Genomic DNA, 24,034 nt, shown 5'->3' with positions numbered 1-24,034 from the left:
TCAGCTTTTCACTGCAATATTCACCACATTATTAAGGAACACATTGCTTTGTGCTGTGTTGCTCACAACACCATCTGTAGTGTGCTGCTCAAGTGGTAGCAATTTTCTTGCAGTCTTGTGTCTCTCGTGCAGCATCACAAGCGAAATTCGATTGCAGATCTCCATGTTCTAGTGCATTTAGTTTCTCATAAACGTTTGCATTCTTCGGTGATTGCTCGCCGGCAGTTTCCAATGTGCAGCAATGTACTGCCATCCCGGTATTTAGCTCTCTCTTGCACTCTTTGGATATGAACCTTAATGTCATTTCAGAGTATGAGGAGGAAAAAAAAAAAACATTGCTCCGTCTTAAACCGAATTCCCATCTAACCTCTGCTGTAATAAAACCTGGTTGTGTGTGTGTGTTTGTTTTCGTAAACCAACAACAAAAGCTAAACATAGCTTTCTTGCATAGTTGCAAAATGACATTCCTGTGAAAGAAAATGCAGTGGAAATGAATTAAAGCGATTGAAAACGAGCCCAATGAAGATATAGTTATGGCATTTCCAGAACTTAATGTATGGCTAGCTTAACAATGATATTATAATCTCTCTCTTAAAGCCATCACATTTACACACTCACTACACACACGTTTTTAAGAGGGTCCATCGGTGCGTGTTATAGCTGGGTAATATCAACCTAATAGGCTTACCTGTCAGCACTGTAAGGGACGTAGACCCCGTAAATCACATTTGTCTGCGACACCTGCTCGCCTCCCCGCGTATTTATGGCTTTCTCCTCCGCCCTGTCCTCTTCTTTTTGGCCTCTGTCCAAAATCAACCCCCCTCTCCTCACATTATGTTCTTCAGTATGTTCCCTTCTTCTCATGGATTAAATGAATGAGCAGGTGTTATGATGTATGAGGGGCCCCCATCCCATCAGACTCCTGCTCCTTTTAAAACCGTGGCTGTACTGTTTTCTCAATATCAGCGGTGAGATGTTTTAGAATCAGTCTTGAGAAGAAAGAAATGTTTGTCATTTTTAGTCTTTTATTATAACTTAACCAAATGTCTTGAAGCTCAGTGTGGCATGTGCTGAAGATGGCATTTTTCAATAGATTAGCTCTCCCAAAGATACACACAGACAAAGATGTACCAGAATAAACCGTCCAGATGCAGTAGTTCCAGTAACACAGACATTAGATCCCTTCGGTTTCCTATACTTTTGTGTTTGTAAGATTCATTGTCGGCTGCGCCCCACTGACCAAATTTTCTTCCACTCTGATCGGAGGTGCCAAAGTACACTATACCTCTTGGACAGCGGCCACTCGGGCAGCCCGAAGGAGCGGAACCTGGTTTCCTTCAGTCTGAGAGATTATAAGGGAAGAAACAATGAAAGATGAAGGAGACGGGTGCATCTTCTTAAGGGGGTTGTTGTGAAGTTGTGGGTCCCTTAAACCAAAACGGTGATCTAAAAGATGCTAAATAGCCCTGATGATAACTCTCTGGGGTTTTGTCACTACCCTTTTTATATTACATGTAGTGTTTTGAACAGAGTATTGATTCAGATATTCAGATATTTGAGGAGAAACACAATTAAAATGTGTTACTTTGGCTCTGAAGATGTGACTGGCTATAAAAACTGAAGGATACATGTTGAATTTCTTTTTTTTTAAGTCAAACATAAATAAACAAAACTGCAAATGCACATCAGTTTAAAATATTGGTTGTCTGTCTCTTCGATGAAGGTGTCTGCCCTTTATCCATCAACCCCCACAAAACATATTGTCAGTGTATTCCCATATACTTTAACTGTGACACTACGTTTGAAGCATGTTAAATGTACCTGGTATTTTTCATCCTAAACTGAAAGTAAGAGTCTGTTGCCGCTCTAGCAGCTCCACAAAGCTGTTCTCAGGCGAAACAAAGCGTTGAAATGTTACCAGTATTGTGCTGACATGCTCTAAACAGTAAGACTAAATGCTGATTTTTAAGAATATGGAATTAACCTGCTTCATCCTCTTGGTATATCCTGTTAGCTTTCTGCACTTTTTGCTTATTAGCACCAAACCCAACATGCGGTTTGAACTTGATGGGAATCGTGGTAGTTAAGACAAAGTAGATTTTTTTTTAACTGATGTTGACAATAACTCTGCAGTATGCATAAAAAAAACCCCAAACATCTATAAACTTGTTTTGTTAAGGGAGGGGAGGTGTGTTAGTTTTAACATCAGGGTTGTGTAATATACAGGCCATTAGTGTATTTCCTCACAGTTTTTGTAATGCACCAGCGCAGTCCAGATGTCTAGAGACAGAAAGGAAATGTGCTGGTAGGCTAATCCCAAAACTTGTGTGTGTGTGTGTGTGTGTTCTGGGTCTATGCTGGATTTGTATCAGCCTGTAAAGGGCGCAGCGAAGCAGTGAGGAGAGACTAAGAGAGGTGTATTAAGGCAGTGAATCTCGCCGCTCTATGTGTAATGGACTCAGGATGAGGGCTGACCAAGCACCGGGCTGCTGATAACCTTTAGGAAGGACATTGTTCCTGTGCAGCGGGGGGGTGGGGTCGCGTTGGGGGGGTTTACACAGGACTGTGCTGCAGTATACACGCATGGCGGTGTGATTGGTGGCGCAGTTGTTCGTTGGTTCATTGGCTCTCCGGCAGGGTTAGGAGGTAGAGTAAATGGGGCAGTATAGCAAAGTCCCTCATGGCTTCCTGCTCACATTTTTCAACACCGGGGTGTATTTCTCTGTGATACATTTGTCCTCTGTCTGAACCAGGTTCTCCCTGGCATTCCATTAAAAGAAATTTAACAGCCTTTTCTTCTGTCTTCCTTCCCCTCAGATCACCACTTAAGGAGAGGTCAGCGAGGGACAGTGCGTGAAGGAATACATGAAGGGTGGGGTGGGGGAGGGGGTGGCCACCGCAGCGGCAGCATCACCGAGGTCAGAGTTCACGCAGGTAAACCGATCTTTCATTTAATCCACAGCTCACTGATTGTGCACGCTTTTTTTTTTTTTTTTTGTGAAGTGGAGCAGACTTGGCATGCAAAGGCAAAGTGAGGGAGTAATGTGGCTGGTTTTGATTGGACCCTCCTGGGCTGGCGGCCGGGGAGGAACTGGGAACTGAGCAGTCTGCAGCTGCTGTTTATGAGGAGCTGTGCAGGATCCTGTTTGGCTCAGCCTAAAAAATCCAACCAGTCCCCCCTTCCAGAAGCCTGTGGCCAGTGTCAGTACTTGGAGAAATGAATAAAACTATGATGCTATGATTCAGGAACCATTTGTTTCCAAAAAAACTTACTTTTTCTCCCTTTTTTTTTTTTTTTTTACTGGGCAGTTGCCAGACTGGGGAATTAGGGGAAAAGAGAAAATGTGTAGTCTCGAGATTTATTGAACACTAATAGTAGTGCATTTCTAGACTATGTAACCATAACTCAGGCTGTAGACTGTACTAAAATTGTAAATTTCAGCAATATCAGCAGTGCATTGACTGAATGAAATGTGATAGAGCTAGTTTGACCTTATTGCAGTTCATATTTAATGATTTAGTGCATTTTGTTCATTGCACTAAATCACAGAAATCATTCTAAAGTTGCTCCACATTTAAAAAAAATAAAAAATGTCTCCAATTTTACACCCTTTATGTGCCTTTGCTCCTGTATTCTTTGCTACCAGGGATTAAGTAGGATGACTGGTGGGCTTTGGAGGGTGGGTGGGAGCAGATCGGGATGCAAATAAATAATAAAGTGCTAGTTAATCTTTCTCGGTGTGGTGTGTGTGTGTGTGTGTGTGTGTGTGTATGTGTGTGTGAATGCTGAGCAATGCCACCGCTTGGAGAGCATCTGCCCTGCACACAAACACTCACGTACGCACGTATAGGCAGACAGACACAGATACTGTACACACATGCGCGACTAGCAGGGATCAGCCAAAGCGATTAGGACACGGACTTCAGAGCACACAAAGTGACAGGTTTGACACACACGCACACACGCACACACACACATACAAACGCACATTACACGCCGACCATCAGCAGAGTGACAAGTAATGCACAGCGAAAGAAAGAAAAGAGCTGCAGAATGTGACAGCACACGACTGCAGACACATGAAAGTATAGGAAGACAAGTTCTACTGCTTTTCTCTGCTGCTGTCGTGCTGTATTCATCTTGCCTGGTGCCCATGGACTCATATCTGTTCCTTTTTTTTTCTTTTCTCCCCCCTCCTTCTCTCACATTAACACATAGACTACGCACCAACAGTTGATCAAACAACTGTGCAGTTGAGGCAGAATTTGGCCAGACAGCCAGCCAGGATGAGTAATGTAGAGCTCCTTTGGCTTAATTTGTTTAGAAAGCCTATCATTGCTGCAAACATGTTACAGACTGTTGCTGTTTACACGAGAGTATTTCCCCCTGTAGGTTTAACTGGATGCATTTTTAATGCCGGCACCACACAATGTGGTCACTGCTGAACAATGTGGCTGTTGTGAGGTGATGAAGTTGAAATTGAAGAGACGGGAAGAGCGCGTTTGCGTGTGATGGTCAGGAGGACGTCTGCGGTGTTTTTTTGTGACCACACAAAAGGGGAAATTTCCAGTGTAGCTACAAAGTCTTTGCATGTGTGAAATGATAACACAATCACATAAACCTATTTTGGTTTTGTCGAACCTCTAAACAGCGTGTTGTCACAGGATTTAGAATCCCAGCTTTCCTATTGAATTTTTGTCTGTTTCTTGTTTCTTGTTGTCGTCTCTTCTTCCTTTCTTTCCAGTTTTTTCTCTTTCAGAGTTAAGTTTGTCTGATGCAAATCTGTTTGTGAACAGCACACAAGGACTTCCTCTTGTATGTGTTAATTGGGGCTTCACAATTATGGCCAAAATGGTAATAGCAAATAATTTGATCTATATTGGAATCATGATTATTTATTGTTTTAATGGACAAAATATTTTTCATTGCACTTCCACATTAAAATAAGCAGAGGGTGCTACTGATGCAACTGTTCTGTTGCATCTAAAATATGACTTAAATATGTAGCAGCTTTGCACAGAGAAGCCTCTAGTCTCCCCACTTAGTTACTGCAGCCTGTACAACTCAGGAAAAAAATGCCAAAAAATGACTTTGAAACAAGGCATTTTATCTACACGGACTGTTTTCTGTGTGTTGAGTTTCTCTGAGTGAAGCATTTTAAATGTCAATATCAAATCGTGTTCATTCAATGATGGGAAGCCAAACTTAGTACTTGCTTATTTGTGCGTCCCTAAAGGATGGGAGACATGTATGAAGATAGAATGTGACTCTAATCAAAAACCATTATTCCTGAAGGAGTTTTACCTCCAGCTTAGGAGGCGGCGATGATATTCAGAAGACAGGAATGTGTATTTTTATCCTCGCCGGTGATGTTCACCGTGGTTATCGTCTCACGGCCCATTTTTCACATCCACAAGCTGGCCTTTTTTGGATTGTGCGCTGAAAGAGGCATCTCACAAACAAGCAGAGGTATAAAGTGGTGAGAGTGGGAGGATGAGAGAGAACATTGTCTTCTCCTTCCCAGCTTAGGGACAGAGCAGAACAGGTTGTGTGAGGATACTTGCTATCCTTAACAATGTCTAACACCGCCTCAGGGCCACCTCTTCTTCTCTGGTGCAGCTGAGGGTTGTGTTGAGCAGGGGAGTTGGAATATGCACATTCCTCAGCATCAGATGGCCTTCCTGGTACACTGAAATTCCCAGAGTCCCTGAGATGAATGTTTTTTAATGGCTCTTCTTAGCAGATTTAGATTACTTTTTCCCCCCTTTACATAATTAAGACTTTACTGTTGTAGACTTTCATTACAGTTTACAGACCAAAATTCAATATTTTCTGTGCATTGAAGCATTTGCAGCAGTACTTTGGGTGCACTCACTTCCATTTTTGGCTTCGTATTAAGTGGTTTTGATAATCCGTCTGTCTCTTGCCTCATCTCAGTTTGCTTTTAGTAATATTATGATGTTCCCAAATCTCAGCAATTACTAAGGTCAGTGCAAAGGTTTCATTACCATTTGAAATGTTGGTGGAAACCATGAAAATACGAGCCAAGCTGCAGTATAATTTCCCTTTAAATGTCTCCAAACGCTGATATTATCTGAAATGACATCACTCCAATGGGCCGCCATCTTTGTGTGCCGGTCGGTCCATTATGTTATCCATCACTGGGTCTCTCTGTCTGGCATTGTCAATTACCCAGAGGAAAACAACATTAGAGGCCTGAATGGGACACGGAGCTGTGGCAGGCCTGACATGGCTGTGTTATATGATTACACAACCTGTTGGCTGTCCGCCTGTCAAGTGTCTCCTGACTCTGATGAATGGCTGTAATATGCCGCGCATCACAACACGCCACGCCACACACTCATTAATGGCTTCTCATAATGCCCAGGACGTTCCTCCAATGCCGCGGCAGGATTCGCGGAGGGGGGAGAGAGAGGGAGCGGGAGGAAGGGGTGGTAGTCGTAGAGCGAGAGTGAGAAATGGCGTTCATGAATACTCCAACCTTGTACCAGTAAACAAAAGAAACATGGTGCCCTCATTTGAATAAATTCACAAACGGTGTGGCAAGACGCCAGTCTCGCAGTCACACGTAACTCTTTGTGAATGAACGAAGGGTGACAGAAATAGAATGAGAGCGAAAAGCACTGGGAGATGTACGAATTATTATGTTTTAAGTGTGACACATATGTTTCTCAATTAGATAACATTCTTGTCCATCTGTGGCCTATTTGCATAGATTATCAGTAATGTGTGCAATGCGGCGTGCACGCCAGTGTGTGGGAACGTCACAATGGAGATGCTCGAAGAAAGGAGATTGAATCTGTCGTCTGTTGGATGCCATCTGAAGCTTAGCTGATTGCTCTTTCTCTCAGTGAATTAGGAGCCATGCTACCCAAGATCCTCCAAACTACTCGACTCTCAGCTGTAACAAACAGATTTGATTCTCATAGAGACACTGCTCCGAGAGCTTTCAAATTAGACGGCTGAAAATCGCTCTGAATGAGCTATTTTCTAAGAAGTCTGTAGGGTAGATGCTGTGCACCAGTAGCTGTGTGGCAACAAAGCAAAGAAGTTTTTCTCGCAAAGTGTACCAGCCACGGAGAGGTTATCGAAAACCTACATAACCCTAAGCCACGAGAGATGGCTCTGGATCTGTCAGACTTTTAGCGTGCGATGCTTATTGGGAAGCGTCAGCCACATTGCCGGAGCCCCATTGATAAGCACATTCTTTCTCTCGACTTGACAGGTCTGTGCTCAATATACTGCGCCTCGGCTTTGTCTTGTCATGTATTTTGCGTCGCCTCACATTAAAGTCAGTATTTTTATAGCGAGAGACACAGATGTTAAGAGATTTTCAATTTCACCTCGCTCAGATGTGCCAGCGTTTTCAGACTGGATGCCGTGGAGGAAAAGCGCAGAGCGGCGCTGCACCTGCAGTGTGTGTATATGTGAGAGAGGAAGAGACAGGGAGACAATCTGTCTGAATATTCCTCTATCTGTGTGTCTGCGCAAGTCTATGTGTTCTTTCTCACAGCTTGAGTTTCTCAGTTTGAAATGCAACACCTGCAGATGTGTCTTGTAAACTGCAGCCGCCAGCTTCTCTCTCATTCAGAGGGGACCATTGAAACAAAGCAATTAAAGTAGCTCCCTCCATGGGGCGTAGACTTGGTGAATGGGTGTGCCTGCCTGTTAGCGAGTGATTTTTCCGTTTGTGTTTAATAACAGAATCTTTAAGTTGAGCGGTAAAGAGTCATATACATGTCATAATCGTGTGTGTTTAAATATGGAAGTCAGAGGTCACTGACAACCTGTTGACACAGTGCAGATTTATGCAACACGCACACACACACCCATGCAAACACACACTCAGCCGCAGCCCTGGTTTTCGACACAGCGCGTTATAGCAGCGGTTTCTTGTTGCTGCTGATCTTTGGGTCCTTCCAGCTCCAGATACCAGAGCCGGAGTTATTCTCTGCTCCGCTCCCTGACCCTCCTAATTGAGAACGGCTGTTACTGAGAACGAGAGAGCTAAACAGACAGAGAGAGATTGAGAACAGATTCTTGTGTGAAAGCAAGTAAGAACAAAAGAATGAACAAATGAAAGGAGCAAAGAGCGAGACCTGTGCGGGCCAACGCTGATCAAGTTGGAAGATGGCTGTGCGCTCAACAGTTGGCCTCATGAAACCGAACCTCCCTCCTCCTCTCTCCCTTGACCTCCTCCTCCTCGTCTCTGGCCACAAGCCAAACAAAGCCAAGCGCAATGTCCTAAATGTAGGAGTACCGATTCAATATAGTATACGATAGCTGTAAGAAAGAAAAAATTGAGGGGAGAGCTGTTGAGAGCGGAGCGAGAATAGCATAAAGGAGAATCAAACCAGAGGGCTGGGAAGAGGAGCGGTGAGCTCGGTGACAGCTGCATGCATGTCGTAGTGGGTGACGGTCTGTCCGTCTGTCAGAGCAGATATTTCTGTCTGTTTAGTGCTGCCTTACTGGCTGCCAGAGACACTCCTCGTGTCATCGCTGGGTGCCTGCTGTCACTGGCTAAAAAGGAGAGAGGGAGTGTGTGTGTGTGTGTGTGTGCGCATGGGTGTGTGTGTTTGCGTGTGAGCGAGAGTGACGGAGAGAGAAACTCGAGCAGCTGTCTTGAAAGCTCTTCCACTCTGTCAGTACATCTAGAATCTGCTTTCCCCTGATATCTCCTCAGTGAGACAGTATTTTAGTCAGTTGTTTGGTCAAAAGGCCTCAGTCTTTCTGCTGTTAAAGGAACACTTTAGGGAAATCAGCGTGTCGCACAGCTTATCCGTAAAGATAATGAGATCATAAACACTGCAGAAATCATATGTCTCCGGTGGAGCCGTTTTTCAGCGCGCATATTCAAAGGAAAACTCAGTTTTTGTCTTGTTTTTTTTTCAGGTTTTACTTAAATCCAGTACATCTGTGGCACATACATCTAGTGCAGAAATAACAAGCGCTCCATTGCTTCACAACAGGGTTCAATGAGGTCAGTCCAGCTGAAACAACCTCATCATAACAGAACAGTCGGTTTCACAAGAGACGTGTAACATGAGGTCAGATATTGCTGCGGTCGCTGAGGCCTGCTGCGAGTGAATAAAAGTAACTCAAAACACTACGTTGACATTAACAAAGAATTTGTACTACTTGTGGACTTGCCTGATTTGCTTAACGTTGTCTGCATCAGCGCCGATACCGATCTGCTTGTCTCCGTTCTACCGAGTCCAGATGTTGAAGACGGAGCGGGGCATCGCTCCGGATGAACAGGTCCGTGCCTTCGCGGCAGCTTTACTGCTATTGTTGTGTTTATTCTTTGTGAAGTGCTTTGTCTTGCTCAGGTTGAAAGCCGCTATATTAATTCAGTCTATCACTTCCTCTTGCGATACATTATTGATACTGTGGTGCCAAATATCGATATATTTAATTCAAACATGCAGACGCTCCAAACCGATTCCCCACTAGGTCAACTGATGGTGGCATTATTAAGAGCGTGGTGGAAAGCAAATCAGAGCACTAATTGAATGGACGTATTATTAAACTGAGTAGTAATAATAATACATGCTACAGAGCAGCAAAGGAGTATATTCTTGATACTTCTTTACCTTTTATCGAAGTACCGCAAATTCCAGACTATAAGCCGCTACTTTTTTCACACACTTTGAACACTGCGGCTTAAACAATGATGTCACTAATTTATGGATTTTTTGCGATTTTTACGAATTTGTCTCGAGACGTACGTGACACTGAGAGCGACAATGAAAGAGAGACTGAGGACGTGTGTGACGAAGGAATTCTGAGGCTGTTTAATTCCGACACTGAAGAAGACGACTTTGGTGGTTTTAGTGCGCTGGAGGAAGATAAAGATAGCCATCAATGACTTTTCCTGGTAGGCTCGTGTTTTTTTTTTTTTTTAGATTTTTTAACCAGCCGTGTTACAGACACTGTTCAGAAAAAAGCATTTACGTATTTGTGTATGTTACCGGTACCTATTTAATTAAAAGTTTAAAAAATCTTTCTGTTTAACATGTTTCTTTGTACATATCTCATGTTACAACACCTTCGGCTTATAGACAAGTGCGATTTATATGTGTACAAAATTAGTTTTCTTTTAAAGTTAGTGGATGCAGTTTATATTCAGTTGCACTCAATAGTCTGTAAATTACGGTATTTTTGTCTCCTTCACAGATATCATGCAATGCAGTAAGTTTCGCAGAGTTGTCCTATCGTGATACAACTGTCTTTGTTGGCAACATATTGTGAGCATTTTGCATCGTCTACATACGAACAGAAATAAAGAGAGAAACCATGAATTGTTAAAGATCCAAAAACACTGCAAGATTTTTATTGTTGAATCAGTTCGATCTGTGCGTTTCCTCGGCCCCCTGGGGAATCTAAAGCTGTTACCAGCGGAGGTGGCGAGTACAGTGTTACGCTATCTCGTAGTCGATACTCGTATTTTGTGGAACCTTTTGACAATAAGACCTGAGGTTTTGTAATACTACACTGTACTCTTAGCGTGCACACAGTATTTGCCAATAGCAGGGGACCGGTATTATCTTGGAATAAAAAAAACTTGTAGCAGCTGTAATGAAAAGACACGGAGGTAGGCAGCTGAGTCTGTCAGTTTTGTGTAGGAGGTACAATTTACATGAAATATTAAGTAAAAATAGCACACTATTTTAAATTTCCTGGGTCAACAGAATGTGAGTGTGGGTGGCACAGTGAGACAGCGTGAAGCTGAAAATCACCGTGTGCACTGCCTTACCCGAAATACTTCCAAAAATTAACCTGGCTGCTCTGTTCGGTGTGTATTAAAGATATTTAAACGTGCGTTTACAGTTTGTGAATTTGCAGGACAACAACTGACAGCTGTTTACTAAAAGGTTTGACCCCTCACTGTACGTTGGGTAGTGCAGCATAACGGCTGCTATCATTTAACATAGTGAGGAGACGGGATTACCACGAAGTACACGGATGATTTAAGGGGCCTGCACCTCTCATTATTTGAACAATGCACCGATCTGTTGCATTTGGAAAATCTTGGACTTCTATTTCTTACTAATATGGTGTATTTTTTGCCTTAAGTGCTGACCATTGACTGTTTGATTGCAGTCATCTGTTGTTCGAGCGCTGTCGTCTGATTACAAACATGTGTTTTTCACCAACCAAGATGGCCATGGGGTGAGGTAATGGAATATTTAAAAAAAATAAAAAATTTAAGAGCATTAGTGAGGTATTTCTCTGCTCGGTGGATCGGCGCTTGTCGTGAAGGTCGAGGGTTTTGAGCTCAATGTGTGAATGCGGAGTTCTCCTGGTAGATTTGCAGCAAGGTTTACAATTTAGACAGCACGTGTGATTAAAGTTCCTCAGATAACTCAACTTTTCTTGACCTTTCTCTGACTGTCGGCAATACTCGTACGATTTAATCAATCTCGGAAGCAGCATCACTTTCCTGAATTCCAGGCCGACTTCAGCAGCGGTTTGAGCTTTGGCGTTGACGTACGATTCTGAGGCATCCGTGACAACATTAGTCCGACTTTAGAATCTGTATTGTCAGTGTTTGCTTCTTGTGGCTCCTCCGGTGCCCCTGACAGCTTTGTAACCACACACCCGTGTTTATGTTCTTTAGGTTAACACGGTTATCTCTGTGTGCAACCCGAGCCCTCAACCTACATGGGCACTTGGCATACGTGTTGTGGTTGCGTGTGAGCGTTCTTGCAGCTGCAGGACCCGTCTCTTTTCCCCGCGTCTCTCTCCAGAAAGAGCTGCAGGGACTTGCCAGTATTTTCATTCCCTTTGGAGGCATTTCCGCACACCAACAAAGCCTGGCCTGCGTGATGAAACAGAGAGGAAGCAGCTTTTGTGGAGGGAGCAGCCAATTTCTGCGTGTGTGTGTGTGCACTGCTGACCCCGGCTAACAGTTTGTTACATGCAAATTTACTTTTGAGCTCGCAATTCAGGTTGCCCCAGGCTCTTGTTTGCCGACGAGCCTACTGTAGCACGAGAACAAGCCTACTCTGTATCCCATTCAGAAAACAACGTTGCCTCCTGTTTGCCTCTAATTAACTGGTATAATACCTAGCTTGTTGGATTGGTTAGTGTTTTTTACGGGGCTTGTTAAGCACTGGCCTTACACAGTCTTCACTTCCTCTGTAGCCGTTGCCAAAAGGAAATGTGTGCTGTAGCCCAGGTCACAATTCTCCAGGGTGTCTGGCCCTGGGAAGGGATTGAATTCAACCAATAGTCGTAAAAAAAAAAAAAAAAAAATCATCTGTTTAGCAGAACTATCATGCAACATGCACTCTTTGCCCTCATATTTCCAATAAATAAATAACACTGATATAACTCGAATATGTTCAGCTCTGCTTTCTTGGACTCCATGTCTGAGTATTAATTTTTCTCCTCGCTGATTGGATACCCTTTTGTTAATTTGGTGGTTTCTAGAAATAACTCTGTTTTGGTAAGAACTGAGGTTAAGGCTCACACGGATCTTGATTTTTGCTGTCTCACTTGAGGTCATGACACAGCTACCGAAAAATCGCAAGTGTTTTTTTTTTTATAAATGGGAGCAAAAGCAAAAGCAACTGCAGGGTCTGGCAACCACAGTGTCTCTGAAGCAGAGATTTTCTCTGGGGTTGTCTACAGAGTCAGCGTCCTGTGGGTTGACAGCCGGGGCCCTGTGACACACGCTCATGCCCATAAACAGGGATTTGGCCCTCTGGAGAAAATAACCTTGATAATTACTGGGTGCATATGGACCTGCCCACAGCGAGAGGGGGAGGAGGACGAGACGAGGGCTGACTGTGAAGGAGAAAGAGAGGCAGAGAGAGAGAGAGAGAGAGCCACATCCGCTGGTGCATTCCTGCATGCTGTGTCATACTGGTGCTGAGTTTCCCCTCAGTTTGCACGGAGATTTCCACAAGGTGGAGAGTGCAAAGACCCACTGACGCAACGCTCGGGGCTGTGGACACTGACATTTAAGGTTTAATAAGGCGACAAGCCGCACATTCATAGACTCCCCACGGTAACAAAAAGACAACATGAGTGTTTGAAGAACAAAACGCAAGAAGACTGGTAGACAATGGCGAAAAAATTGGAGCCATATGGGGGTGGGATCCATGGAAAGAGAAGAAAGATACAAGTCGGTGACCTAACTGCGAAAGCGCTCGTAGACTTCGGCTCTCCTCTCCTCGTCTCTTTCTGGCCGCATCACGTGGTCTCGCTGGTCTAGCTGAATTGGCATCATTACAGCAGCCAGAGCTGAATGTCTGTGGCTGGCTCGCCGCCCGTCTGCTCGCCTGTCATTCAGCTGGTTAAAGAGGCCTTGTTGAACCACTGCACTGTGCCTGGCTACTACAGGGCCATTCATGCCTGTAACGGCAGAAACAGCCAAGTCCTGTCATCAGCGCTAGCTAGCACATACCAATTTACTACTGGAAATGACAAGGGCATTTTGCTTGCTAAGCACAGTTTCCCTCCGAGCAACCTCATAACCCATTTTTTTTTTTTTGAAGTTTTGGATTACATTTCAGAGAATGCTCCCATCTGACGGAACAAGTGTCTTTAGACAAACACGGCATCTCAAATACATTCCCCGTCTCTGTTGCGCGTACGCCACCTACATCGAGCGTATAGCGGAGCAGACTGATCCGTTCCCCAAGGAATCGTACAGCAACAGCGCAGAACAACAAAACACATCCTTTGTTGCTGCCTTGAACGGTGGGATTTTCAAACAGAAGACTTGAAAATACAGTTTGTCACTCGGAGAAGGGTTTTTTTTTTTTCTCTACCCTTGCTTGTCAGTTGCTCTGTGTGCCTTTGGCTAATGGCAGCTCATCCTGTCACAGTTGACCTGCGCCTTAGTGAACTGTTCTCCGTCCTTTTCTCAGTCCCAGTGTGACACACAGAGCGAGGACATGCATGAGAGCCGTGACTTCATCCTGCGCTCTACCTCCTTTTCTCTCATCCTCCATCCCTCCCTTGGACGGAGGAGTAAAACATTCCTCTCCTACTCCTCGCTCCATGTCTGTCGTCCTAACATCTCCCTGCTATGATTAGCAATAGTGTTTTTTCCCCAGCCAGTGTAATGTCTAGATCCTCCTGTGTCCTTGGAAAGCAGCCTAATAAGCTCAGACACACACTGATGTCTCCGAGCTCCACAGGCCTATTCTCCAGCGTCACCCGGCGCACACCGAGGTAAACAAAGACTGCCACACACACACACACACACACACGTACGCACACTATCCTAGTGTGCTAATAGACCGGCATACCAACCCACTGAGGACAGCGTTGACGCTAGCTCGCTAACGTTGACCTTCCGTGTGCCAATCACAACAAATCTGCTCCCTGATTTGAATATGGGGAGGAAAACAGTGTAAATTGAAAGCAGAAATCCCCCTGGTGTGAGACAAGATGAGCCTCCGAATAAATTATTCAGATGGCAGCCTCTTTCCTGCATGATTCTCGCCTTCTGCTACGTTTAATGGCATCTGTGATGACGCCCATTGGAGATTAATCCAGATGTAAGACGTTTGTACGAGTGTGTGTTTGCGCGCGCGTGTGTGTGCTTACGCTTGTATGTGTGTTTTCGCCGTGTGTGTGTGTGTGTGGCCTGCTCACCCCTCTTCTCATGCATCCCGTTGTGTCGTGTGATGGGGAAACAAAGCCTCAACAGGGGAATTTATTTCTTCTCCGGAGAGGGCTGTAAATAAACAACTAGTGAATCAATGCCTCCATTTGTTTTTTCTCTGATAATTCTGCCTGTGTCGTTAGGCGGTGTGACAGTGTTTTGCAAGCCGGCGTAGCTCTCAGCAGCCATATTTCCTCTTGGTGAGAGTGAGAAAACATGCCACACCAGCCTCATGTTTCATTACCGAGGATCAGTAAATTACCGCACGCTTTTTTATATCACTCACTGCAGCTCATTTAGCGCCGTGATGGAGCCTTTGTATGAATGGGGAAATAACACCGGCATTAGAAATTGTGCTTTAGAGCTACACAGTCAACTAAAGACACACAGGCAGCGAAATTACCAGGTGCAGTTGAATACACACAAAAAAAAATCTAGTAAAAATCCTGTGCGAATGCATTTCAGTCTATTTGAGCATCATTGATTTGCCGCAAAAGGATGACCTTCCCTGACACATTTACTTACAAATGCATGAATACAAAAACATTGGACAGTATTTGGAAATTCGCAATGTGTGGTCTTTTTCTTAATATTGCACATTGCGTTATAATAAAATATAAAAAGGGGCTGCCTTTAGTTCATCTGGATAAGCGCGATTTCTACCTTAAAGCCATTAGAGCTTTGTTTTTTTTGTTTTTTTTCTCTCTCTCTCCAGTTATGTCTCTACCAAAATGATATTTCTGTTACGCAGTTTTTTTTTTGTTTTTTTTTGTTTAATCTCAGTTGCTTTAGACAAATCTTTCACCAAAATGGCACAATTTATCCTATCAAGAAACTGTACAAACAAGAAGAATCATCAGTTTTTTAATTCCCCAACTGTCCTTAAACTCTTCATCTTCTGTGACGTGCTATTCATTTGGGAAACTCAAACACTTCTAAGCCCAGAATGCTTAGAATCTCTATATTTCATGACCATTGCTTTAATTTACATGCCCTGCTTTATAATTTGCCATAAATACACCATCTGCAATAGCCAAATTCTGTAAAATAGAAAAAATTCTGCTCTCCTTGTTGCAACTGTGAAGCTATTAGTGACTTACCTGTGACCAAGAGTCATGTGACAAAAATTCTAGAACTTTCCCCCTATTTTTTTTTGTAAATGACAAATCAGAGAAATTCTACCTTTTATAAAAGAATAAAAAATCTTATTTTGTATGGCATCATAACTTTTTTATACTGCAAGAAAAACATGTTTAAATTCTGTCTAATTCTAGCCGTGGTTGTGCTGTTTCCGTAAAGGTACAGGATCTTATGTTGGAGTGAACAAAATGATCCCACAGTGAGTAAAACTGTGACAAAAAACCATCCACAAGCATTCGAGGTTTCAGAGGGTTAAAATCTGGACAATTAAGACCAAAATTTTGTGCAAAAACGAGCCAAATGTTAAACTTTAAACTGGCTCAATCAACTTTTTTTTCCCTCCCTAACTGCACTTCTGTGGTCTCCAGTAACAATAATTAGCATAGCGCAGGTTCCAGAAAATGCGAGGGGAGTTACTCGTATTAGTTCCGGTTCGATGACTTATTGGAACAGTGAATAATGGCGTGAGCCGAGCGTTGCCGGTTATTCGGGAATAAAGGTAACCTCCCAGTGCGTAAACCTTGATTAGGAGCAATCATTCAGCTAATGCTGCCGTTGGTAACGCCAACATGACTACACATAAGAGCCTCTAATGAGCACTGGTTTACCGTGGTTTTCTTTGTACTCAAGTACCCGTCTCTGTATCCCATATCCAAGTGTGAAATTACAATATCAGATCATATTTAGTTAATTAAACCCATATGACTAATTTAATTTGACTCAAATATGGGGAAAAATGAATAAATCATGGAGGCGTATTTAGCTTGCTAGCGCTGGTGTTAACAGTAATTAAATGTGGGGCAATCTGTAGCCTGTGAAGATAGCTCCAGTCTTTTCTTTCCGCCTACTGTACAAGTACACATGTGGAAGGGGAAGAAAAAAAAAATGTAAGCCAGACAATTTTTTGGAAGCCATCTAGCAGAATATTAATGAAATGATGTGGGAGTTTCAAACGTAGAAATAAGTGAGTTAAAGATGCGGTCCTGTAAAGTAGGCTAGCGCATTAATAGTCAGCGACGGGTTGTCCCATTAGGAGATCTGCACATCTCAGTTAGAGAGGAGCCAGAAGCAGAGAAGAAATATTCCTCCATGATTAGAGCCTGGAGAGTTCAAAGACAGCTGCTTGTGCAACTAGATGGGCACAAAACACTCACAGGGAAGACAAGAAATCAACTTGCATTTGTCATTTAAGTATTTTATGTTTCATATTTGGCAGGGATTAGAGATGCACATTCTCTCCAGCTCTGTCACTCCTTGTTATGTGCTTCCAATTTGTCAGATGCACAACAGGGTGCTTTATTACATCTCGATAAATGATGCCACCTAAGTCTTGTTTTCCTATCACTAAAAAGCACATTGTGTTTTGTCACGCTCCCTGATGTGCGTTGCATTCTGTTTTGTTTCATTTTAGACTCGCTCCGTGATTGATGAGGATTAAGAAACGGATTGTGCCTGATAGGAAACACAGGAGCGTCCTCATCCAAACTGGTAAGGATTCTAAAATTTGTGTCCTGATCTGAACAGTTAAGGATTGGCTTGTACGGTGATGCTGATAGGCTTTTTTTCAATAGACAAGATAAGATGGTTGTAGCTTGGATTTTGCCTTTTGTTGTGTACTAAACACGCAGGCACTTTGTCGCATAATCATGTTACGTAGTATGTGAAGTGCTTTCAAGAATGTATTGATAACATATTGTAATTCAGAAGAGCACACAGACTTACTCAAACTTAATTCATCTGTGGAGAAATGTCACTTGATTTTTCCCGACGTTGTTGCTACGCTGGGTACTATTGTTCTGCTCTTGGACTAATACATTGGACCACATGCACGTCAGAACATCCTGAATTTATCGCCACGAGAGACTGGCCACCATAGTTTTGAGCGAAAGCATATGTTCGCATGATGATTTACATGAAGTGGGAGGGGAGAGGAGGGGGGCACCAAGTCACTCCGCGCTTCAATATATCACTGTTGGTCCTCTGATGTGGTCGATTCAGACAAAGCCCATTTGAAGGATGTTTACAAGACCGCATTCTTGCATGTATACCATAGTGCTGATACCTTTCTGGCTCTGCCTCAAGCTGTCCCCAGGGCTTGAAATCTGAACGGCACTGTTAGACGTGTTGAACCGATGGTAAGTTCCCATGTATGGCCATTGATCTGCCTCTATCGATACCAATATCAATCTCCAAGAAGAGGACAACCGCTAATCCCCATTTCCTCATCCTCCAGTCGCCGCCTCCCCCGCCGCATAACCTGCACAGCGAGGCTCCATTTGATGCAAAAACATGCATGAATATTGTGTTCAATTAGCCTTTGAACAGCATGAATATTATGTATTCAGTTATCCCTCGGACTGCATGAATATTAAGTGTTCATTTAAACCTTGGCAGAGATGAAACACCCCATCAGTCGTCATCACAGTGTTGAAAACCTTTGACCACCGTGGTGGACGGTGTAATTGGGGTGAATGAGGATGTGAGGAAACATCAGACTGAAGGATGTCATATTATGGCCTCGACGCATTTAAGTAAAAGGACACCTTATCCCTCCGCTTTTTGTTTGGGAGGCTGTGCAAAATGTCGACAGTGTAGTTTGTATACATGTGAAACGGCATCAAAGCGCTGGAAGGTGAATAATTTTTGGTGGCATCTGCACATTCTGCAATATGCTAATGAGGAAAGCTGCAAAAGCCAGATTGCCAGGAGAGAGAAGGGGAGATGGAGAGAGAAAAAAGAGGGAGGGAGCAGAGTGGAAAAGAGAGAAACAGACGGAGGCTGGTGTAAATTATGGATGCAACCTGCGATTTCCAAGAGGAAAAGAAAGGCAGAGAGAAACCTCAAGTCATGCATATCAGATTACGCATTTACCACATTTTCTTATCATGGTCCGTGAGCAAACTCGTACACAATCTGGCCTCTTTGTGTGTGTGTGTGTTTGCTTGAGACCGAGCGAGTGAGAGAGAGAGAGCACTTACATATTCATCCATGTCAAGTTGTGTGGAGTTGTGTTGTGCTGTCAGGCATTCTCAAAACTTGACATGACGCGTGTGGCGAAAGCTCTGTTGACTTTCGTTGCTACTGTGTTGCGTTGCTTTGCTTTGTGTGTTCACAGTCACGTGGCTCCTCATAGTTCACACGTATCATTTCAGCGGCGAGCGTGCACGAGGACAAAGCGGCGAATCTGTTCTGTTAGGAGCCGTTTCAGTTGTTTTACATGACTGACATTGTTTAACTCCACTGCAGCTTTGTTAAAAATACTTGAATCTCATTATGTATCTTGCCTGCTTGAGCAGTTCTAAGTAAAGTTAAGTAAAAGTGAGTATTCATGTCCCGCTACCACATCCCACCCTTGTGTGCCAGTCCCCCGCGTGCCTGTGCCTGTGTGAATAATGGATCCATTCTTGAGTCGTGTCTGTGACTGGGGCCTGTGCAGTGGTGTGGTTTCCCCACCAGAGGTGGAGGTGCAGGAGACGGGAGGGGCTGGTGGTCTGGAAATAGCTCTGCCTGAGCTGGGAGCACCTTAGGTGGGCCTCTGTGCCAGCTTCACCTTCCTTTAACACGCTTGCACGACAAAAGTACAATTCTGCAAGCCAACCTGGCATATATTATACACACATTTTCCAGTTAGGTTAAAAAGGAAATATGGTTTAACCTGTCTCCATTCAGCTCTGGTGTCTGAGTGATCCCGTCAAACATGGCTGGAGAATTAGAAAAGAGCTGCGATTTCTAAGAATTGAACGGGAGCCACATTGCACTTAAAGCGAGACGCGTCTGAGCTGGAAACAGAAACTATGAAGCTGCCCTGGATCTTGCCTGCATGTAAATGTGTGTTAATGTGCAAAGTAGGTCATTTATTTGGAGCAGGGACAGCCGTAGTGTGCCTCTCTTGAGCGATGTCAGAGTGGGGAATCAGTGCATAAGCAGACACATTGTTGGATTTGGTGAACTGCGGCGGGGATTTACGTATGTGGATATTTTGTTTATATGTCAAGCCCAAACTCTAATATACCGGAGGGGAAGGTGGGGGTGTGTTGAAGGTGAAAATGGCTGTGGTCAGTCCAGAGACAGCATCAGTAACCACAACCAGAGATAGCAGCCTAAAAATCAGACTAAATCAGATTACCAAACAAACAGCTAAGAGGATTAATCCTGATCTCTCTCTCTCTCTTTTTTTCCATCAGACGGACATTAAATCTGCAATCTATAAAATCCCTTCAAATGATTTTCTATTTTACTTTGTAGCTCTCATTTTCTGGTCACATGTTTGGAGCGAAGCTCTTTCTGTTCCCAGTGAACTCTGCCCTTTTGTTCTGCCTTCAGGCCTCCAGAAATTGCTTTACTAAACAGGGTATCATATCGGCCTTTAAAAATATCTTCCCAGAGTACAACATGAATCTGACCTCCAATCAGGTGCCATGCTGTTAAGCCCCATAATGTTATAATGACGCGTTGTGCCCGGCACACTTGTTGTGAGGAATAAAGCTGTGCTGAGAGATGCCTGTGGCTCTGTGGCTGTCACTTAAACAAGCACAGCAACGTTCGCCGGCACCGACCTAATTAATAGAAAACATAATATATGGAAGGAAATAATTACACCTTGTCCCTCGCTTTCAGAGATCAAAAAAATGTTGCTGCATTTCTTCGAATTAATCTCAGGAATGATTTTTGGTTTACAGGGAATCAGTGGCAGTACAGTATGTTCTCAGGGAAAAAAAAGACTGTAGATTAATTTGGTTAATATTTCATAAAGCTTACAAAGGCAAAGGGCATTTGAGGCTTTTCAGATTATTTGTTCTCAGCCAATATTACACACCACGCTTGAGCTGCTGTGCCGCTGTGCTGCAAGTCTACAGCTCTCCAGCACAATGCCGAAGAAAGGCACTTGCCTTTAAAAGTATTTGTCTGTGATAGCGTTGTTTGTGAAATGGGAGCCGTTCAGATGTACTGCTCCTTTTCCTTTGCTGTGATCTGATTCAAAGGAGCTGGTTCACGCACAGCATTGTATCGCTCTCCCGAGTGCTGATAACTGCTATAAAGATTTGTATTAATATCCTCGCTGGCACTCTTTGATATCAACTGATTCATTTTGAGTTCTCCACTCGGCGACTCACGCACACCTCGGCTAAACACAGGAGTGGAACACAGCGTTGCTCTTGACAGCTTGACAAACTGACATTCCCGCTCTCAATCACTCCCTCTCCTGCCCTCCTGCTCTCTCTGATAGAACCGTATATTGTAACCAACAAGACTGTAATCAGCGCAAACCTAATCAAATCATTGCTCCAACAAGCAGCCCTGGCTGCCGGGCTTCCACGAAACACATCTCAGATAAAGAGGCAGGCTGCTTGTACAGCAGTATGTACTGTAAGCAGCAGCCTCTGCATGAAATGTCAGGAGAAGTAGGATTATTTTCGAAAATGTCACTGACAGCATAATAGCTTAGTAGAAGAGTGTCTCAAGCTATGTTTGTATCTCGTGTCAGCAGGTGCGATATGTAACTCTGTGTGTGCTTCGGAGTGTGCGGCAATAAAAGCTACTGTACACAAATGAGAAAGTAAACAGAATGCTGAATCTGTTGACTGAAACTGGTGTGTGATTGGCAGAGTGCGCGAGCCATCGAGTTAGCCATTAAAGTGTGTGTTTTAGATCCGCACAAACAAATGCACATCTCCAAACCTCCTCATTACTGGCAGCAGGGAAAAGCTGCCTGGGCACCGGGACAACTTGTGTGTGTGTGTGTGTGTGTGTGTGCGTGTGTGTATCTGCGCGTTCATCTGCACTTGTGTGTTTGCGCCTAATTCAGTGGCTCATTCCAAGATTTGGTTAACCGAGTTGGCTCGCCCTATCACATTGCCACAGAGTGTGCAGTTGCTTCAGCCTCTGTTTCATTTAGTGGCACCCACGCTCTTATCCTCTTGCCATGAAAACACACAGACACTCATGCTTTTTTTTTTCCTCTCCCTGTAACAGACACATACACGCTTGTGCGCACACACACACACAGCTGAGTGAGAGAGTGACAGAGTCAGAGGGATGGAGAGAGAGAGAGAGAGTGAGTGAGAAAGAGGGAAAAAATAAGAAAGTACCAATTAAGCTCCTCAGACAGTTCTGCCAACAGACATCAGGGGGTTGGAGGCGGAGAGTGTTTGTGTGCATGTGTGTGTGTGTGTGTGTTGGGTGAGGGGGTAGGGGGCGTTTGACTGGAGCCACGGTCTCTAACTTTATGTTATGTTATCACTTTTGTACTTTTACAAGTTTCGAAGCAACTCATCACAGCAAGGTGTCAGTGACCTGCTGAGAGATCCAGCAGTTATCAAGCTTTTTATATTTGTCTGCGCACAGAAGTCGCTGTAAAATCAGGCCGCATGGTTGTTCCTTCGATTCACTTTGATCACGTTTATAACAGGGTGTAAATTGCAGGTTTCACTAAAATACAACATCAGATCTATTCTCTGGAAAACGATGCCATATTTGCAGATGTTAAAGGCAGACACTAGGGATCAACCGATGTGTGTTTTCGATACCGATTATTGCAGATGTTTGGAACCGGTGTACCGTATATTTGCTGTAAAGATGTTGTAAAGGTGTTAAAATTTAGAATAACACAAATTCCATAAACAGAAATTTGTTTAAATGCCTTTGTTTGAATCTGTTGTACATATGTTTAATTAACGAGAACTCTTCAACATCTATCCTTCAGTGTTAATAGATTATTAGTCACGTCATGTGACCTTTCAGACAGTGCTGAGGGCAGGACGTTGCTCGAGAGCGGTGGCTACAGGTAGACAGAACCAGAGCCAACGTAAGTAAGTTCATTTTTGTATTGGAAACTGGCTTAAGAAAAATAATGACATCAATAATTAGAAATATGTTGAATGCCGGATTCAGTAATTGGTCAGACCGGGAGGACACGCTGTTGATTTAATTCAGTTCAGTTTGATGTCAGACAATATGAAATGTCCAATTAACACAAAGAGTTACATTCATGTCATCTCATAATAAACAACTTCAACGTGTTTCAACAATTTTTCAGACATTTACCTGGAAAACCGTCTATTGTTCCTAATAAAAACAGAAAAAATAGACCTTCTGTTGCCACACTGTTTTGACTTTTCATTGCGATCATATTGATTATTTAGTTGATACACTAATTCAGACTGATTGGTCATGAGACCCCTGTATAGCTTGGTTCACACTACTTTCAATCTTTAAAGTATTTGGAAATCTCTCCTAATTATGAGATGAAGTGTCCATAAGATTGAAGCGTCTCTAAAATTAATATTGTGTACACATGCACAAACTCATAACTACACCCGTCTTATTAACTTTATTCCAAGTGGTCCGGATTGACACCAAAACTGAAGGTGTTCTTCCTTTGCCTGTCTTCTACCTCTCCCCCAGATTTTTTTTATTTTATGTTTTTTAAATCGACCTTGTAGTTTTGTATCTTACGGACAAACAGAAAAACATCATTGATCCCGAACCTTCACCTTGGCAGATCAATGACTTTTTTCAATACCTTCACTTGAGTTATATCGAAGCAAAGTCTTGATATCATACATTTCCCTTAGTGTCAAGAAGTTTCATCAAAAGATAAAAAAAAAGTCAAGGATTGCTGATGTAGTCAAAGCCTTATACAGCTTTTGCTCTGTGCAACAAACCACCATTTTTGTACAAAATGTATATAAAAACAACACAACTGAGCCACACCATTGCACTTCTGCATCATGTTTCTTCATGAACGGGGACATAACTAGTTTTACAGCTTAGTTTTATGCTCTTTTTTTAAAATACACAAAACATGACACCTAAAGTACAACACGTAACAGTCAACAACCCAAAGATATCGTTTAAGGATGTAAAGCAGTTAAAAGCAGTGATGTACCAGTGAACATGTAGCATCTTTGCATAATAAATAATGATAAATCAACTTTGTATTCACAGCCAGGAAAAAAAAAACCTGTCATTGTTTCTGCTTTGATCCTCTCTTGTCAGCAACCAGTAGCTAAGCCTTAACCCAAACAATCTTAGAGACAGAGAAACTCTTGCTGCACTGCCAAACGAAGCCTCCTCCTCTGCTCCGCGCTCACGCTGTGAAACAAAAGGCTAGTTTGGCCAAATCAGGACTGACATCATTGGCAACAGCTGCGGGCTGCGATGCACTGTGTGTGTACGCGTGTGTGCGTGCCTGTGTCTCTGTGTGTTTACGTCTTTTGGTGTGCGTGTGTGTTTGTGTCTGTCAAGAT

At 43.3% G+C, this 24,034-nt stretch overlaps 1 protein-coding gene across 2 annotated transcripts in view; it reads left to right on the top strand.

The window, feature by feature from the left end:
* zmiz1a (zinc finger, MIZ-type containing 1a) overlaps positions 1–24,034 on the top strand; it is a 106,746-nt gene that overhangs the window by 22,335 nt on the left and 60,377 nt on the right. For both annotated transcript variants that reach the window (XM_008278803.1, XM_008278801.1), the window contains exons 2-3: positions 2,818–2,934; positions 17,197–17,273. The gene's annotated coding sequence lies outside the window, so the exon portion shown is untranslated. The remainder of the gene's footprint in view (positions 1–2,817; positions 2,935–17,196; positions 17,274–24,034) is intronic.

The sequence above is a fragment of the Stegastes partitus genome, unplaced genomic scaffold (assembly GCF_000690725.1).
Source record: "Stegastes partitus isolate 25-593 unplaced genomic scaffold, Stegastes_partitus-1.0.2 Scaffold133, whole genome shotgun sequence".
Lineage (NCBI taxonomy): Eukaryota > Metazoa > Chordata > Actinopteri > Pomacentridae > Stegastes > Stegastes partitus.
The sequence above is the reverse complement of the archived record's forward strand: the minus strand, read 5'-3'. Positions and strand labels throughout refer to the sequence as shown.